The 16,579-nt window shown below is 44.3% G+C and overlaps 1 protein-coding gene across 1 annotated transcript in view; it reads right to left on the bottom strand.

Moving 5' to 3' along the window:
- LOC311229497 (DENN domain-containing protein 3-like) overlaps positions 1-5,372 on the bottom strand; it is a gene marked incomplete at its 3' end in the record, with an annotated part of 29,282 nt that extends 23,910 nt beyond the window's left edge. Inside the window, exon 1 of the mRNA XM_084315577.1 lies at positions 5,302-5,372. The remainder of the gene's footprint in view (positions 1-5,301) is intronic.
- Positions 5,373-16,579: the final 11,207 nt, after the last annotated feature.

Genomic DNA, 16,579 nt, shown 5'->3' with positions numbered 1-16,579 from the left:
CATCGATGGGAGCCGATGAATCCACACACATTGAGTTGTTCACGGTTGCCACCCCTTCTATTAAGATATACCGTCTCTAAACCTACACACTTGAGGTCACTGATGTTATGATCCATTAAGATATACCGTCTCTAAACCTACACACTTGAGGTCACTGATGTTATGATATTAAGATATACCGTCTCTAAACCTACACACTTGAGGTCACTGATGTTATGATCCATTAAGATATACCGTCTCTAAACCTACACACTTGAGGTCACTGATGTTATGATATTAAGATATACCGTCTCTAAACCTACACACTTGAGGTCACTGATGTTATGATCCATTAAGATATACCGTCTCTAGGGATGCCCCGATCACGTTTTTTGCCACCGATACCGATCACCGATCGTCGTGAGCCATATCGGCCGATACCGATCCGATACCGATCGTTTTTGATTAAAAAAAATTATATATAAAATATATATATTATATAATTAGACTTGTACTTGTATTATCTGCAAGACATCGCCACCACGCAACAAGCTCCACTGTCTGTGTGTACTTGAGTAGCCTCCAGCTACGGCCAGGATTCTCCGGAGCTGCAGCTGGACTAGGGCTGGGCGATAAAACGATAACGATAACTATCGCGATAAATTATTTCCTCGAAATAAACATGAAACGTGGTCGCAAAGTTTCGATATATCGATTTTCCAAGCTTGGATATGAGCACGCACTAACAACCAATCGGTGAAGGAGATGGCCGAGAGCGAAGGAGACCAGGAAGGAGACCCAGCGCTGCACCTCTGGGTAGAGAGGTAGGACTCACTCAACAACAAGGCTTGCTAGGCTAACTAGCTTGCACGGCGACGTTTTATATATTTACGTGCAGAGTATGTGTGCGCTGTGAATTCTGAGGCCACGTTCATAGTAGTGTGGGGTATACAGTGGACGTCGTTTCAATATATTGTGGCGGAAGAGAGTATTTTAGTGTCATATTTATTACATTGCCATGAGATATTCCGCTTGTCGGCTAACTTCTAACGTGCGCGGACTGATGACGACATCAACTCGACTCGAGACATTCGCAGCAGCATAATAAGACAACAGGCTGGCTAGGCTAACTAGCTTGCACGGCGACGTTTTATATATTTACGTGCAGAGTATGTGTGCGCTGTGAATTCTGAGGCCACGTTCATAGTAGTGTGGGGTATACAGTGGACGTCGTTTCAATATATTGTGGCGGAAAAGAGTATTTTAGTGTCATATTTATTACATTGCCATGAGATATTCCGCTTGTCGGCTAACTTCTAACGTGCGCAGACTGATGACGACATCAACTCGACTCGAGACATTCGCAGCAGCATAATAAGTTAATTAAACTTGACATACATTATATCGACGATAATTATCGATATCGAATTATATGAAAATAATTTTATAATTTTATCGCGATAACGTTTTTGGTCATATCGCCCAGCCCTAAGCTGGACCCTATACTCGAGTAGCCTCGAGCTACGGCCAGGATTCTCCTGCGCTGCAGCTGGACCCTATTGATATAACGTTACTGTGCTTTGGTCATATCACATTCAACATGCCCTCAGCTCGAATACGCGTCGAATCAGTGTTATAAGACATTGATATCAGGAGCTATCTGTAGCTACTGCTAGCCGGATATATAACGTTAATATTTAGTATATTTTAGTTCAATGGGACATTTCGTTTTGAACAGTGAACTAACTTGCGCTAACGTGAGCTAACAGGTATCATACACGTCTCTACTAGACTATTGCTGGAGCATTTGTTGATATCAGGAGCTATCAGTAGCTAGCCGGCTAGATACCGTTCGGTTAGACAATGCCTCATCATGTATTAAACTAAAAGTGAATAGTTGACTGGGTCATTTTGTAACGGTAGCTAACGTTAGCTCAGGGAGACGCCGTCCCACTAGACTAGACTAGACTAGACCCGTGTTTACATGCGTGCGGGAGGGGCTGGAGGGATGAGCAGACGCCACACCACCCGGTGTCTGAGACAGAACTCAGCGAGTGAGATCGGTTTTGACGATCGGTGAAAATAAAGCATTATCACCGATCACCGATCGCATATTTATACTGATTATCGGCCGATAACGATCGGTGGCCGATCGATCGGGGCATCCCTAACCGTCTCTAAACCTACACACTTGAGGTCACTGATGTTATGATCCATTAAGATATACCGTCTCTAAACCTACACACTTGAGGTCACTGATGTTATGATCCATTAAGATATACCGTCTCTAAACCTACACACTTGAGGTCACTGATGTTATGATCCATTATGATATACCATCTCTGGCGGTTAGGTGGTCGAGCGGAGATTGCGTTCGTCACCAGCCCCGGAGCTGTGAGCTTGGTTCGCCTGTTCGAATCCAGCTCACAGCTCCGGGGTTGTCACCAGCTTGGCTGGCCGTCTGCACTGATACAATTGGCTGTATCAGAGGGTGGGAGAAGCTGGCGGGGTGGGTCCGGGTCGTTGTAAACAGCGACTCCTACAGTTCGGTCGGGGCGCCTGCTAAGCGCGGATTGGACGTGAGGGGGATAGTGTGGTCCTCCCACACGCTACGCCCTCTCAATGAGAATCCGCGCTGCCAGGTGAAAAGAAGCGGTGATTGGCTGGACGTGTGTCGGAGGAAGCACGTGGTAGCCTCCACTCTCCCAAATGATCTGACTGTGGGGGGTAAAGCGCAGCGACCAGGAAGGGACTGGGAATTGGCATACGACTAACATTGGGATGGGAGAAAATCGGAGGAAAAATGGAGGGGGAAAAAGACCAATAAAAAAAAATATATATATATATACCATCTCTAAACCTACACACTTGAGGTCACTGATGTTATGATCCATTAAGATATACTGTCTCTAAACCTACACACTTGAGGTCACTGATGTTATGATCCATTAAGATATACTGTCTCTAAACCTACACACTTGAGGTCACTGATGTTATGATCCATTAAGATATACAGTCTCTAAACCTACACACTTGAGGTCACTGATGTTATGATCCATTAAGATATACCATCTCTAAACCTACACACTTGAGGTCACTGATGTTATGATCCATTAAGATATACAGTCTCTAAACCTACACACTTGAGGTCACTGATGTTATGATCCATTAAGATATACCATCTCTAAACCTACACACTTGAGGTCACTGATGTTATGATCCATTAAGATATACCGTCTCTAAACCTACACACTTGAGGTCACTGATGTTATGATCCATTAAGATATACCGTCTCTAAACCTACACACTTGAGGTCACTGATGTTATGATCCATTTCGTTAAAATGTCGTGCCACGGGACAATTAATGTCGGCCCGCTTTATATTGCTTCTGTGTTCGTTCAATCTGATTTTTAATTTGCGGGACGTCTGTGCGACATAGTATTTTTTACACTGGCAGAATAATAAATGTGTGTGGAATTGCACGTTATTAGAGATCTGATCTTGTAATTCTTCCCAGTGTGTGAGTCGTGGAATGTGTTTGTTTTGACCATGTGGCTACAAGATGTACGTATGCTCTACATGGGAAGCTTCCATGAATAAAAGGCTCTGGCCTTGAACACGAGTCCGCTCTAACGAGGCGGCCCACTCGGGTTAGTAGCTCTTTTATGCGTCAAGCGTGGAGGGTTTTGAAAGCGGTCATTTAAAGTTCTATCCGATGATAGAATGTGCCCGTGTTTCAAGACTGTGGACTTAATAACGGAACTAAATGGATCATAAGTAAGGACATAATTGATGTTGCCTGGTGTTCTGTTCCTTTCTTTCTTTCGGAACAGTTCTTTTCTTTCAACTTGACTTACAGTCAGTGGCCATGGCTGAGTTAAGGCCCTGCTTTGGGCCCTTTTCACCCAATCTTCCCAACATACTCTCACTTTGGGAGTGGAACTCCTCCTGATACTACAGATACGCTTGAGTCTCTGTATAGTTGACTTACAGGCAGCTTTTCTTTAAGGGCACCGGGTGGTGACTAGAGATGTTTTGTACCGCATCAGACACACACACACACACTAGTAATATGTCAAGTACAGTGTGTACTATGTAGTGTACAGTATACATGTGTAATATGTTGTGTACAGTATGTGTAATATGTTGTGTACAGTATGTGTAATATGGTGTGTACAGTATGTAATATGTTGTGTACAGTATGTAATATGTTGTGTACAGTATGTGTAATATGTTGTGTACAATATGTGTAATATGTTGTGTACAGTATGTGTAATATGTTGTGTACAGTATGTGTAATATGTTGTGTACAATATGTGTAATATGTTGTGTACAGTATGTAATATGTTGTGTACAGTATGTGTAATATGTTGTGTACAGTATGTAATATGTTGTGTACAGTATGTGTAATATGTTGTGTACAGTATGTAATATGTTGTGTACAGTATGTGTAATATGTTGTGTACAGTATGTAATATGTCATGTACAGTATGTCATGTAGTGTACAGTATGTTGTAATATATCATGTACAGTATGTCATGGAATTCTGCACCAAATCACATCAAACGATAAAATCAGATGAGACTACATCAGATCAGACGGGTCTCTGGGACTAAAACGTAGATGATGAGACTAATGGGATCAGATGACACTGCTGTTGTTATCAGATGAGTCTCTGGGACTAAATCTTATATGATATGATGAGGGCGGGTGACCTCGTTGTGACACCAGCAGACCTCAGACCAGTATTGTGACATCAATAATAAATAAAAGGTTACATGTGTTAGTTATTATAGGTCTACTTTTAATCAAATACTTATTATTACTTAAAAACAAAACCAACGTTTCGACTGGAAGTACTTCACTTGTAGCCAGTTGATCGTCGTCGCGGAGGACATTCTCCACCACGTATGTTATTCTAGTTGTTACTCCAGCTAGACGTAATTAAAAGCATATTACAGTATTATATTCTTCTTGTGTCCACTCCGTGTCAACAGAGCCTTCCTATCTGTAGCCCCTTTCGTGACTTTCGGTTTGCAAGCCACCGAAAGTCACGAAAGGGGCTATCCTATCTGCGACGTTTGGAAACAAGGCATTAATAAAAATAAATAAAAAAGTTGTCTCCGCCTTATTGCAATGTTTTCAACCAGGTTCATTCGACTATACAATTAAGTTTGGACCATTCTAAAGTTAATAAACAAACAGCACTTCCCAAAACATGACCTAAATCAAAGCCGTTAGTTATTATTTCAAACCACAAACAACATTCAAAACAAGTTTCGGACATTCAATGATCTAATAGTCGTGTAGCAGCTACTAACCTGGAGTTACTGGGTCCAAACAAGTCTCCTAACGTTAATATATAACATCCAGGCGGACTCGGCGGAGTGAGTCTGCAGTAATAAACTACTTTATGGACATCATGAATAGAGCGCCGAGAGGTTGACGCCCCAAATGTAATGTAACTGCCTGTATGCAATAGGGTATATCTGCAGAGCCGCACAATAGGGTATATCTGCAGAGCCTGTAGGTAGGCAATAGGTTATATCTGCAGAGCCTGTAGGCAATAGGGTATATCTGCAGAGCCTGTAGGAGTAGGGTATATCTGCAGAGCCGCAAGCCCAACGTCTGGGCGGGGCTTCGTGGCTTGTAACGTGTTTTGTACTACTGCGCATGTGGATGAGGGGGGGGGGCTCTCTCTCTCTCTCTCTCTCTCTCTCTCTCTCTCTCTCTCTCTCTCTCTCTCTCTCTCTCTCTCTCTCTCTCTCTCTCTCTCTCTCTCTCTCTCTCTCTCTCTCTCTCTCTGATTGATTGATTGAAAAGTTTATTAACAGATTCTCGAAGACACTCTGATGTCACGAGACCGCCGCCATCTTGGTATAGGGGGACCATACGGATTTCTACCATCAAATCCATGCATTGAGCTCCGTTTTTATTACATGTTTTATCACATTCTTGTTCATTTCATAACATTTTCATACGATTTGTTTTGAAAATATTGAGGCCAACATGGCATTTCACTATTTCGAAAGCCTTTCTGGTGATTCTAAGGCGAGATATGAGTCAAAGAAACTCCCCCTGATTACCACGACCACAACATCAGAGCGAGTTAGCCGAACGTTAGCCACCAGCCACTTTTTCCTCCGTGATGGTATAAAACTTCCGATTTGGATTTCTGTTTTTGTCATTAGTATAACGCGTAACACAGCAGCTCTTTGGCATTGTGAAGGACTGAAGAAAAGTCTGCTTGATTGTCTTTAATTTGCCGCTTTAACGATCCGTTTCTCCACTAAATAGTGTACACAATGTACCAGGCGGGGCAGTTTCCCCCCACGCTGCAGTTGCGTAGCAATAACAGACAGGAAGTTGACTTCGAGAATTGCAGAATGGGTACAGTACAGTACAGCTCAATACATACAATTGTTAAGGGGATGCAGACCAGAGAAAGACTTTCGTCTTGTTTACATCAGGGTCCCCCATTTTCAATTCATCATAACATGACATACATGACATACAGATAGACAGTACTGCTACATCTATACATTTATGACATACCAGATTTACAAATATACAGCACTGTTTGTGATACAAAAATAGTCTAAAAAGAGAGTATATACATTTGAGGGGGAAGAAACTGTACATTGGAAGAGGTTGGGTAGGTGGGGTGGGGGGTGGGGTATTGGGTAGGTGGGAAAAACTGTACATTGGAGGGGGTTGGGTGGGGGGGACTGTGCATTGGAGGGCAGCACATCACCCCCACCCTGCAAAAATTCCACTGGCTCCCCATCAACTACCGAATCCCCTACGAGCCTCCTCCTCACCTACAAATCCCTGCACGGGTTGATCCCTTCCTACCTGACCGACCTACTCCACCCCTACACTCCAACTCCGACCTCCTCACCATCCCCCGCACCAGGCGTTCCACACAGGGAGACCGAGCTTTCTCTGTAGCTGGAAAAGGACAATGGCAATGGTATGACAAGGTTTGGCACATGTTTCCACGAAAGCAGGATATCATTTTTTATTTTTTATAAATCAACTCTGTAGATCATCCTCCATCATGTGTGTGGTTTTACAAAGTAAACAATGGGAAATAGGGGTGTAACGGTACACAAAAACCACGGTTCGGTATGTACCTCGGTTTTGAAGTTCGGTACAGGTTTTCGGTACAGTGGGGGAAAGTTTGGCTTTCCATGTTCCACTCAGGGGTGATGTAGTGTGCAGTAATTGTACTTGTAGGGCTGTCAACAAATATTCTATATCGAAATGAATAATCGACTTGTAAAAGAGAAAAAAGAATTATATTGGATTGTGAAAAAAAACAGATGGGCGGTCAATCATTAGTGGTTAACATACCGTTGTATTTGTTCGGTACGTTACACACTGAAACGGTTCGGTACAGATATGTGTACCTTTATGTAACGGGGAAGTCCGTGGGTATGTCCACAGTCACTGAAACAGGTGTGTTGACGGGTGACTGTGGTAGTGCGGGCTGGTAAGTTAAACTCACTTCCTCATAACAGGGTTAACAGACTCATAGGGACGGTAGTTAGGAGTGAATTCACTTCTTAGTGCAGCGGCCTGTGTCGTCGCCCGCGGACGCGGGAGCCCCCTGTTCGACTCCCCCTCGGGACATTCTCATTTAACATCAAACACAACGCAGACCCAGTATGATCCGTCACAGTGGTGCCCAGTGACCCGGATGTCCTGAGGGGCGTGAGTTTAGGGAGGTGAGTATAACGGGGAAGTCCGAGGGTATGTCCACAGTCACTGAAACAGGTGTGTTGACGGGTGACTGTGGCAGTGCGGGCTGGTAAGTTAAACTCACTTCCTCATAACAGGGTTAACAGACGCATAGGGACGGTAGTTAGGAGTGAATTCACTTCTTAGTGCAGCGGCCTGTGTCGTCGCCCGCGGATGCGGGAGCCCCCTGTTCGACTCCCCCTCGGGACATTCTCATTTAACATCAAACACAACGCAGACCCAGTATGATCCGTCACATTTACACCCCTAATGGGAAAGCATTAAACAGATCATCTGTCTAAACCTCGTAACTCTATTCGCCCTCAAATCTGTGTTCATTTTTTATTTCGCATACTCATGTTCTGTGTCTTGAGTCGTACTGTATTGTATTCTGCATCTGTTAATAAAGTTCCAATCTGTAAGAGCCTCAAATTTCTATGTACATTTAATAAGTTGTCAGCCAGTTTCTAACCTGTAACATTCCTAAAGTAAAGGCACAAGGGTAGATCAATGTCGTTGAAGTTGTGTAGACAATCTTTCCATTCCTGGTAACTGTAATGCATTCTATATTGTTGGCAGTATTTCTAGTATGTGGAATCTAGAGATGGAAATATGCAGCATTGCACTTGATATACAGTACTTTCTCACATGGTTGATTATCAAAACAATCGCTTATCAAACCCATTGTGTTTACTGATATACCATATATACCATTAAGAGTGGGTGTCAGACAAGAGGGAAGACTCAGGTTTTAAACTGGATACCAAACAGAAGGTAAAGATGACTTTGAACTGTACAGTAACAGTAATCCAGAACTATTTCATTGCACTGTAAAGAAACTGATTTTATAGTATGTCACATCAATGTCATTCTTGTCTTTCACATTCTACTAAAACTGAATCAAACCATAAACAAGGTGGCCTGTTGGGATGTTAGATCCTAATGTGAAAAACTGATTTTATATGTCTGAGGAGAAGACTGGTACTCATCATCAGGTCCACAGACGGGCCTCCCATCTTCGTCTCCACAAAGTACTGGGGGGGTCTACTACTGTATGTGAGACATATTTCCTTTAGAGTGAAAGAAAAATGATATATGTGAACAAGTATGTTGTGTGCCAGGTTAATGTGCAGTCATGGTAAAGTGAGAAGTGACGGATGGACCACCACTGATGTCATGTGTCCAGGCAGGCCTCAGGTACAAGTCATTTTAACTCCAGCAGCCCATTACGTACCAACCCGTTTCTTTTCCCATGAATCCCTGCACAGCCACAGACACTAAACCCAAAGAAGCTTTAGCTGTCATGACAAAGATGCCAGACATCCATACATCTGCTTATAGATCTGTTTGATAATGTCTAGCTCAGGAAAGGCTAAAATAATCTTGTGTGCATTTAACATCCTGCTATCCTCAAATTTACATTTACATTACATTTGGTTTCCTTGAGGTAAATTTCACCCCAGCAATTTAAACCTCTAGAAAATTATTAAAATTGTAACCAACGTTTGTGTCTGGGGTGCACAGGGTAAAACAATTAGATTTTAGAATATTTCAGATAATGAAATTAAATGTTTATCATCAACTATCTAGTTATTATTTATAGGTACATTGAGTCCATCCTCACCTCCATCACACTATGGTACGCTGCAGCCAAGGACAAAGGCAGGCTGCAGCGTGTCATCCACTCTGCTGAGAAGGTGATCGGCTGCAATCTGCCATCTCTCCAGGACCTGTACGCCTCTCCAGAACTCTGCAGCGTGCAGGTAAGATTGTGGCCGACCCCTACCACCCCGGTCACAACCTGTTTGAGTCACTCCCCTCTGGAAGGAGGCTGTGGTCCATCAGGGCCAAAACCTCACCCCATAAGAACAGTTTCTTCCCCTCTGCAGTGAGCCTCATCAACAAGGCTCGGGACCCTCACTGACACCCCCCACTGTGTTACATTAACACACCCTACTGGACTATATACTTGCCCACTGCATTGTTACTCATTCTAATTAGTGTATATAATTGACCACATCTGCCCACATCTATTTAATTTTTATATATGTGCTATATTTAATTTAGTTTATATCCCATATAATTTTATTCAACCTCTTATTTACTGATTCTGATGTAACTCTAACCAGTTAATTAACAGTCTCTCCATCAATGTAACTAATCAAATCAAATTTATTTATAATAACTCTAACCATATTTGCATATCTTGTATGTCACAAACTTAAATGTCCAAACCTAACCCCCTCCAATGCACAGTCCCCCCCACCCAACCCCCTCCAATGTACAGTTTTCCCCACCTACCCAACCGCCCCCCCCCCACCCCACCTACCCAACCTCTTCCAATGTACAGTTTCTTCCCCCTCAAATGTATATACTCTCTTTTTAGACTATTTTTGTATCACAAACAGTGCTGTATATTTGTAGATCTGGTATGTATGTCATAAATGTCTAGATGTAACAGTACTGTCTATCTGTATGTCATCTATGTCATATGTTATATGATGCATTGAGGGGACCCTGATGTAAACAAGACGAAAGTCTTTCTCTGGTCTGCATCCCCTTAACAATTGTGTGTATTGAGCTGTACTGTATTGTACCCATTCTGCAATCTGTTAATACAATTTTCAATCAATCAATCAATGGTCTATAGAGTGTAATGTCATGCCTTCACCTGGAGGGGGACTCTAGGCTAAGGCTGCGGTACTGTATTGTGCATGCGCAGTAGTGCAAAACAAGGTACAAGCCCCGACGTTGGGCTTGCGGCTCTGCAGATATCCCCTATTGCCGGAGCGAGTTACCAGGGGCGGGGTGGTGATAAATATAGACGCAGTCGGTTGAGTCGGTTTGTGTATGACAAACACTCCTTAAGGTTGGCGGAACGGGACTCGATGGGGAAGAAGGGAAGGAGGAGGTTGGGAATGCCGAAATATCGGATGTGTTGTGGTGGTAGTGTTGACGATTGGAGTTTGGGCGACGATGGTTGTGAGATTTGCGACTTGTGTTCACATGTTGACGAGTTGATGGTATGGGATTTGCCGCATCCGAGCCCTGTTTCCCCCAAGGGTTTGAGGTCGGGAGCCAGAAGTAGCAGTAGGAGTGAACGAAGCATGTCGCCGTTTTTTGGGCCATAGTTCCCCCCAGGGTTCGACGTCGGGAGCCAGGGGGGGTAGAGCAAGCAAGTGCAATTCCAACAGTGATGGCCGTGATGAAGGAGAGGGGATGGCTAGTGATATGGAGTGTAGAGTAGGAGAGGAAAACGAGGGAGAGGTGTGGGAAAAGGTGGGGAAGGGGAGTAAGAGGAAGAAAGAGGGGGGAGATAGCTTGAGTGGGTCAGAGGATGAGGGTAGAGAGAAGGAGTTTGTAGGGTTGAATGTAGTGGTGCGATTTGAGGGAGTAGACGGAGTTAGGAACATAGAGCCGAGTCAGCTGTCAAAACTCATTAGAGCACAGTTAGGAGAGGTAAGGTACGGAAAGGTGTTAGACGATGGGAACTTGTTTATAGGGTGTGTAAGTGTAGTGCAGGTAGAGAAGGCAAGGGAAATGAAGAGCATTGGCAAAGTGAAGGTCTGTAGAGTAGTGATAGTAGGGGAGAAAAGGGATGGTGGTTGCAAGGGGGTGATTAGTGGAATTCCAATTAAGGTTAGTATGGAGCAGCTGTTAGAAGAGTTGAGGAGTGACAAACGTAATGGGAAAGTTAAGAGTGTAGATAGGATGAAGAGAGGTGTAGAGAAGGAGGTGACAGGGACGATAGTTATTCAGTTTGAGGGTGAGGTTAGTCCAAGAGTATTTTTAGGGTTTTTGGCATATAGGGTTAGGGAGTTTGTGCCGAAACCGTTGAGGTGTTACAGGTGCCAGGAGTTTGGTCATATAGCTAGGTCATGTAGGAAGGGACAGAGATGTGGTAGATGTAGTGGGGAGCATGAGTATGGGGAGTGTGACCTGGGAGTGGAGCCGAGGTGTTGTAGTTGTGGTGGGAAGCATAGTGTAGCGTATTGGGGTTGTGAGGCGATGAAGCGAGAGGTAGTGGTCCAGCAGGTGAGAAGGGATGATAGGATTTCGTATGCAGAGGCAGTTAGGAAGGTAGGACAGGGAAAGCAAGGTAAGGAAGGAGAAGGGCATTTGGCAGTAAGGGTAGTGCAGGAGGATCAGGGGAAGCAAGGTGTGGATCAGGGGTTTAGAAAAGGGCATTTGTCAGTAGAGGAAGTACAGGAGGAGAAAGAGAGGGTGTGGGGGGAGAAGTTGGAGATAGTGGCCTTTGTGGCAAGAGTAGTGAATACAATAGTGATGGTTAGCAGTAGGACAGAGAGGTTAAAGTTAGTAGTTGAAGCAGCAGTACTAGACATGGGTATGAAGGGGTTGACAATGGGGCAAATATCAAGGGAGTTAGGGAAGTTAGGGAAGAAGGTTGTTGTGAGTGATCAAGTAAGAGAGTTAGGGAAGGTAGTGGTGCATGTTCAAAAAAGCCAGAGTCAGCCCACAGGAGGCAATGAATGACTCATAGATTAGGTTTGGATAGGGTGGTGATGTTAGGGATGGGGTTTTGTTTTGTGTGTTATGGGGTTGAATGGATTGTACAGTATGTGGCGGTATGCGCCTTTTGTGGTCGCGATCTGCCATTAACTCATGGAAGAAGAAGAAGAAGAAGTTACCAGGGGCGTGACGTCATCCAAGATGGCTGTGCATCACTGCTAGCAGCAAACGTTTCTACAGCCAGACTGTTTACAATGAGGAGCTTTTAACTCGCTTCTCTGCTACAAACCCGTTATCAAAGGACAAGTTAAACACAACACATGTGTTATCGGTCACCGTCAACTCCTCCGAGCAAACATTACTGACTTTTAAACCGATTGTGAACAAGATCAAGGATCCAGACCTTTGTTGTGAGTCGGACCAGAGAGACGTGTTGGAGACAATGAAACGAGTCTCTTTCTAACGTCTCTGTGGCAGAACTGTACTGGACCAAGACTTCACATCTGGATCAAAACCTTCTTCTAACGTCTCTGTGTCAGAACTGTACTGGACCAAGACTTCACATCTGGATCAAAACCTTCTTCTAACGTCTCTGTGGCAGAACTGTACTGGACCAAGACTTCACATCTGGATCAAAACCTTCTTCTAACGTCTCTGTGGCAGAACTGTACTGGACCAAGACTTCACATCTGGATCAAAACCTTCTTCTAACGTCTTTGTGTCAGAACTGTACTGGACCAAGACTTCACATCTGGATCAAAACCTTCTTTAACGTCTCTGTGGCAGAACTGTACTGGACCAAGACTTCACATCTGGATCAAAACCTTCTTCTAACGTCTCTGTGGCAGAACTGTACTGGACCAAGACTTCACATCTGGATCAAAACCTTCTTCTAACGTCTCTGTGTCAGAACTGTACTGGACCAAGACTTCACATCTGGATCAAAACCTTCTTCTAACGTCTCTGTGGCAGAACTGTACTGGACCAAGACTTCACATCTGGATCAAAACCTTCTTCTAACGTCTCTGTGGCAGAACTGTACTGGACCAAGACTTCACATCTGGATCAAAACCTTCTTTAACGTCTCTGTGGCAGAACTGTACTGGACCAAGACTTCACATCTGGATCAAAACCTTCTTTAACGTCTCTGTGGCAGAACTGTACTGGACCAAGACTTCACATCTGGATCAAAACCTTCTTCTAACGTCTCTGTGGCAGAACTGTACTGGACCAAGACTTCACATCTGGATCAAAACCTTCTTCTAACGTCTCTGTGTCAGAACTGTACTGGACCAAGACTTCACATCTGGATCAAAACCTTCTTCTAACGTCTCTGTGGCAGAACTGTACTGGACCAAGACTTCATATCTGGATCAAAACCTTCTTCTAACGTCTCTGTGTCAGAACTGTACTGGACCAAGACTTCACATCTGGATCAAAACCTTCTTCTAACGTCTCTGTGGCAGAACTGTACTGGACCAAGACTTCACATCTGGATCAAAACCTTCTTCTAACGTCTCTGTGGCAGAACTGTACTGGACCAAGACTTCACATCTGGATCAAAACCTTCTTCTAACGTCTCTGTGGCAGAACTGTACTGGACCAAGACTTCACATCTGGATCAAAACCTTCTTCTAACGTCTCTGTGGCAGAACTGTACTGGACCAAGACTTCACATCTGGATCAAAACCTTCTTCTAACATCTCTGTGGCAGAACTGTACTGGACCAAGACTTCACATCTGGATCAAAACCTTCTTCTAACGTCTCTGTGGCAGAACTGTACTGGACCAAGACTTCACATCTGGATCAAAACCTTCTTCTTGTGGAAACAGATCAGACTGTGGACACCACAACAGCTGTAAGTACAATTATGTTGACATTGTTTTCCTCTTATTGCTCCTTCCTAGCAGCAGCACGGCGATCGAAAGGAGCCTTGAAGTTGTACAATCACAGCTTAACTGTAAAAAATTCCAAATGTTTTACATTCGTAGTACTTTACCATCTCCATGGTCAACTAACTGCGAGCATCTGCAGCGATGTGATTCTCTTCACAGTAATATTACATTTCTCCCGATACTCTGATAGCTCTGTGTAGCTGTAAAGACACTCATTGTCAATTCGTTTGTAATGTGTTTATCAGATCAACATACGCATAATAGATGTAAAGAACATAGTTAGTTCACATCTTATTTCACATCTATGAGCACAGAGGTAACTACTGTAACCGAGGAATAGTCTGCCTATAGATAGATAGATAGATAGATAGATAGATAGATAGATAGATAGATAGATAGATAGATAGATAGATAGATAGATAGATAGATAGATAGATAGATAGATAGATAGATAGATAGATAGATAGATAGATAGATAGATAGGTAGGTAGGTAGGTAGGTAGGTAGGTAGGTAGGTAGGTAGGTAGGTAGGTAGGTAGGTAGGTAGGTAGGTAGGTAGGTAGGTAGGTAGGTAGGTAGGTAGGTAGGTAGGTAGGTAGGTAGGTAGGTAGGTAGGTAGGTAGGTAGGTAGGTAGGTAGGTAGGTAGGTAGGTAGGTAGGTAGGTAGGTAGGTAGGTAGGTAGGTAGGTAGGTAGGTAGATAGATAGATAGATAGATAGATAGATAGATAGATAGATAGATAGATAGATAGATAGATAGATAGATAGATAGATAGATAGATAGATAGATAGATAGATAGATAGATAGATAGATAGATAGATAGATAGATAGATAGATAGATAGATAGATAGATAGATAGATAGATCGCCGTCCACTGCGACTGCTCCTCTGTCCTGTCAGGGTGTGGTGGAGAGGGTGGCTGTCATTGCTCATGATGGCCTGCAGCTTACTCCGTGTGCGCCTCTCCACCACAACCCCCAGTGGGTCCACCCTCCTGCCCAAGGACTGAACCAGCCTTCTTTACCAGCCTGTCCAACCGCCCGGTGTTCTTGGCTGACATGTTGCCTCCCCAGCAGACTGCAGCATAAAAAACAATGCTTGCCACCACTGACACACATCAAACGACCTGAGCCTTCTCAGAAAAAACAGCCGGCCCTGTGCCTTCCTGTAGAGCAGTGGTTCTCAACTGGTCTAGCCTCAGGACCCAACATTTTCCTTAGTCATTAAGTCGCGACCCACATTTTTGAACCACTGATTTATTTCAAATCTATTTTGTGCAGTAATACACAATCTTTCATGCACTGTTAAAAACATGAAATAAACACAAAAGTGCAACAAAAGTGCAACTAGGGCTAAAAACCCAATGAAATAAAATAATAATAAATAATATATGCTTCTTAGCAGATTTCTTAGCTTAACATAACAGACCTAAGTTGGGGGAACTAATGGGATAACATTACTGTGTTAGCACTGTGAGAGTCATGTTCTTTGACTTCTCCATTGCTTTTGATACCATAAGGCCTGGGCTGCTGGGTGAGAAGTTGGAGGCGATGCAGGTAGAGGCCCCCCTGGTGTCCTGGGTTGTTGACTATCTGACGGGCAGACCACAGTATGTGCGCCTACGGAGCTGTGTGTCAGACAGACTGGTCAGCAACACCGGGGCCCCGCAGGGGACAGTCCTCTCTCCCTTCCTCTTCACTGTCTACACACCAACGACTTCCACTCTCGATCAGAGTCCTGCCACCTTCAGAAGTTTTCTGATGACTCTGCGATAGTGGGATGTATAAAGGACGGTGACGAGAGGGAATACCGGGAACTGGTAGTGGACTTCGTCACATGGTGCGATAAAAACCACCTGCAGCTAAATGTGGCGAAGACCAAGGAACTGGTGGTGGAGCTGGGGAGGAGGAGGAGTGCACCTGTGACCCCCGTTTCCATCAGGGGAGTTGATGTGGACATGGTTGAGGTGTACAAATATCTCTGTGTGCACATCGACAACAAACTGAACGGGTCAAAACACGCAGAGGCACTGTACAAGAAGGGCCAGAGCCGACTACTCTACTTCCTCAGAAGGCTGAGATCCTTCAATGTCTGTACAAGGATGTTGAGGATGTTCTATGAGTTGGTGGTGGTGGGCGCCTTCTTGTACGCTGTGACCTGCTGGGGCAGCGGACTGAGAGCAGGGGACACAAACAGGTTGGATAAGCTGGTCAGGAAGGCCAGTAGCGTGGTTGAGGTGGAGCTGGACTCCCTAGCGAGGGTGGCGGAGAGGAGGAGCCTTGCTAAGCTCCAGGCCATCAGGGAAAACCCCTGCCACCCACTATACACAGACTTGGTGGACAGGAGGAGCAGGTTCAATGCCAGGCTCACACTACCTAAATGCAGCACTGAACGGCACAGGAAGTCCTTCATTCCAACAGCCATCAGACTATACAATGCATCACTGTGCCTCACTGCATCACTGAGCACAGAGTGGCAGTTACCATCTTC

This window comes from Notolepis coatsorum, assembly GCF_963971535.1.
Source record: "Notolepis coatsorum genome assembly, chromosome: 6".
Classification (NCBI taxonomy): Eukaryota; Metazoa; Chordata; class Actinopteri; order Aulopiformes; family Paralepididae; genus Notolepis; species Notolepis coatsorum.
The sequence above is the reverse complement of the archived record's forward strand: the minus strand, read 5'-3'. Positions and strand labels throughout refer to the sequence as shown.